Below are 3974 nucleotides of genomic sequence, written 5' to 3'. Positions count from 1 at the left end.
TATATATATATATATATATATATATATATATATATATATATATGTGTGTGTGTGTGTGTGTGTGTGTGTGTGTGTGTGTATAAAACGAAACAACAGGATTTATGTCACTGAAAATGTTTTACTTCCCATCTAGGGAAGATCTGGGGAGATTTTTACAATTCAAAATGCCTAAGCAATTGATTTTTGCAATTAATTGATGGGAATTGAAACATCTTCAACAACAGAATAAAAATCCAGCTGTTTTTTTTCCATTTATTTATTTATTAATTTTTCATTTTACCATATTCTAGATGACTTAGAATCTACACCAGCATACTGCGTGAGCTCAACTTTTTCTAGTTCCAGTGAAGGGTGAACACACATAGATGTACCTCCAAGTGAATCAGTGTGACCCTGCTCCTCCTCTTCCTCTCCTTTTAACTGGCATCCTTCCAGTGGGTCACCACTGGAACATTGTGCAGATGGGCACAAAATCACCAATCTGACGGATGCCTCAGGTCTTTTCATGGACAGGCTCTGCAGTGCAGTCATGTTCATTCTCTTGTCAAACTTCATCGTCTTCTCATCACTCTTCCTCTCCCTCCAGCACTCACTATTCTCTCCACTCTCACTTCTTCCTACTCACCTTTCCTGCATCACATTCACTGATCATGTCTCAGTCAGATGCTGATTTTTCACTTTCACAGATTCCCTGGCCACCTTTGTTGACAATACCTGCTGATAAAGTAAAGAAAAGGCACACCTTTGATATTTTGGGAAATATTTGATTTAATATAGCTGTCTCTTAGCTTATGAAGGAATTTTCTTTAACTGTGATTCTGTAGTTTACCAAAGCTGTTTTCACTGCAGTGTTTTGTTGTATTTTGTTGCTTTTTGTTCATGTTTTTACATGAATATGTAGTGTCAACTTTGGTTTTGCTCCACACTTAATACAGCTTTGATCTTTACTTATATCACTTCATTAGTTTAATATTTCTGGTTAGGAAAACCTTGAATAAATTTAAACAATACATTAAAAACCTGAAGGTCTTTCTTTTTTTTATTCATCATCATCACAACTGTCAGAGGATTAAAACAAATTCAAATAAAATGAAAATAAATTTTACCTAAATTTTTTTTTTTTTTTTAGGAATGACTGTGGGTGTGTTTGTGTGTGTGTGAACTTGCCCAAAACATCATTCAGAAAAAATATGCATTTCAAAATTGCTTTGTTTAGAAGGCAATCCATCAATACCCTTACAAAAAAAATCCCATGAAAATCACGTGACTTTCACATGTGATCACATGGGAATCACATGTGATTCCCACATTTCCACATGTGAAAACGTGATTTTTTTGTGGATTATGTGAACCACATGTGGAAAATGGGAATCACATGTGATCACATGTGAATTTCGTGGGATTTTTTTGTAAGGGTAATGTCGTATGAGGCTCTTTGATATTAATTTAACATTGGCTTGCTTATTATGGTTTATTTAGTATGTTCTTCACAATTTTTAATGGTAATCTCGATTCAAAATGTACATCAAAGAGTGTGACTTCATTGGGAATAGCTCACTATAACATTTGGTAACAGTACAATGTAGACAAAATTTGTTTGAAAAAAAAAGTTGTGAATATGTCTCCATAGAGAACAGATTTTAGTGAATTGAGCTAGAAACCCAAGCCCTCTTTAAAGCGCTATAGTTTTAACACAGTATAAACAAAGTATGAACAGGTCACAGAAAGTTGGTCTTTAAATGACTGAACTGACATTTTGACATCTTGACATCATCTATATTTTATGATTTTTTAATGATTTTTGAAAATCTTATCACAGAATGTTAAACTTAAATTGTGTTGTGAAAACTTTGAGTCATCTAACTTTCAGAATGTTGCATCTTATGATAGTGTACTTGTTCAAGAATCGTGAGGAATAATTTGATATACTGATTTTATAGGGGAAAAAAGTCTTAAAAACTTTGATAGACAAGTGGGCAGTGAGTAATATGGATTCCTTCAAAGAATGCTAGGCCTTTATTTACTCAGGAATTGAGTAAAAAAAAAAAGAAGACTTAAACTCAAATTTAAAACAGCAGGTTTTTTTTTCATTTTATTTTATTCTGTTTGTTAATAGTTTAATTATTATTTGATAAAGTCCTGAAATGTGATTTCTATCAATCTTTTCATCATATTTCACCCATTTTATTTTTAGAAACCTTCCTGCTATCTGGGCTTTACTCAGTCACATGTTTCCAGCAGGACACTTATTAAATGTAATTCAGATAAAAGTGATGTTCATTGGCCTTTATTGTACTGGTCCAGTCTGCTAGTTGGTGATTAATGAACCACTTCCATCTCCAGCACTTTGAACTCTGGCCTGGACTTAATTAAAACTCAGCCATTGACCACTAATCATAAATTACCTCCTACAACCTGTGACACTTTAAGAAATCTTCCCAATTAATAATTCACAATCGAGGCTAGCCCAAGTCTCCAGTGAGTGTTCTGAAGCCCATCTGCTCCTGGAAGAGTCTTCATGCCATCACTGAACATCAGCTGTTAGTAGAGATGTGAATGATGAGTGCTGTCTGCTCTGTTTGTGTTTTACAGGTAGCTGCTGTCCTGACAGAGTCCCTGCACCGCTCCTGCCCTGTCTCATGACCTGAACAGCTGGTTCCAAGCTGAAAGTCTTACAACATCTCTACTCCATCATCTCCACCTCTGTTGGCAGGTGTCTGAGGATTTATCACAGCATAAACCAAGCCAGAGCCTGTCATGTTGTCATCATAGTGCTTATTTTGTTTGTTTTTATGCTATAGTTGTTTGCTTTGACTCAATTATTATCCGAAAATCATGAGTAGACATTTATTGATTGCATCACATGGACAATGTCAGTTTTTCCTGTCTCTGTTGTGAAATGGTGCTGAGCTGTGTGGCATTCCTTCACTTCCTAACATCAAGAAAACAGCTGAGGATAAAGATCTGGGTGAGACAAAGCAGAAGTGCTGTGTACTATATGCTCTATTTCCTTTAAAGATTTCTACTGGTATGAAAAACAATCTGTCAGATTTATTATAAATTATATTGTAGTGTTTAGTGATAGTAGATATTAATTGAATAAACATGTAATCCAGAATAAAGTTCAACAGTAAAATGATTATTTATGTGTCTTTGTATAAAAAAAATGGTCAAAAATTTGGACATACAAACATGAGTGCAGCATCCTGATTGAAAATTAGCATATAAACTTGGGTCTGGTGTCATTTGATGCAGGACTGAAAGTTGAGACAACTTTCCTATTAAAGTTAACATTCAGATGTTAGTGGGTAGTTTTGCAATGACGTGGCAGCAGAAGTTAAAGCAGTGGTTCCCAAACTTTTTATCTTCCGACCCACAAAGTGACTGTGGCAGAGGCCTTGGACCCCAAATATTACTGGTTCAAACTTTACTACCAAGGGCATAATGACAATCCAAACAGTTTTTGTGGAATTTCTGAAATACTAAGGTGGACTCAAGAATTTAAATAAGTCAAAACTGTCTTTGTTGTGATTTATTACAATATTATTGCAATATACACAGTGCAAACATCTGATGAAGTTGTGACAACATTATCAACAAAACAGGAGACATTTATTCATTTCACAGCCATGATCAGTACACAGTAACACTCATAAACCATAAACCCAGTTTTAGCTTTCAGTGTCACGGAAGTCATCTGTCTGAAACAGTTTTCCCTTTTGTCAGCGTCATTAGGCCACTTGTTTGCTCTGTCATCTCAGTCATCAGGTCCTTATCAACAGGTGCTGGAGCATTCCACCTGCTGGGATCTGAATATTCATTTGCCTTATCTCACTGTTTGCAGGAGAGAAACAGATCGTCTTTTCCCTTCAACATGTAATTTGGATGTTTGGATGACGAAATTCATACCTTTGGGCGAGACAGAACTGCTCTTTGTTTGATCATCTGACCACTTGGGGCAGGACATCTTCCCC

At 35.5% G+C, this 3974-nt stretch overlaps 1 protein-coding gene across 1 annotated transcript in view; it reads left to right on the top strand.

Annotated features, from left to right (window-relative positions):
- tsnare1 (T-SNARE Domain Containing 1) overlaps positions 1 to 3140 on the top strand; it is a 337313-nt gene extending 334173 nt beyond the window's left edge. Inside the window, exon 12 of the mRNA XM_017434702.2 lies at positions 2593 to 3140. The gene's annotated coding sequence lies outside the window, so the exon portion shown is untranslated. The remainder of the gene's footprint in view (positions 1 to 2592) is intronic.
- The last annotated feature ends 834 nt before the right edge of the window (positions 3141 to 3974 follow it).

Source organism: Kryptolebias marmoratus, linkage group LG16 (genome assembly GCF_001649575.2).
Source record: "Kryptolebias marmoratus isolate JLee-2015 linkage group LG16, ASM164957v2, whole genome shotgun sequence".
NCBI classification, from domain to species: domain Eukaryota; kingdom Metazoa; phylum Chordata; class Actinopteri; order Cyprinodontiformes; family Rivulidae; genus Kryptolebias; species Kryptolebias marmoratus.
Note: the sequence above shows the minus strand (reverse complement) of the source record. Positions and strands in the feature narration are given on the sequence as shown.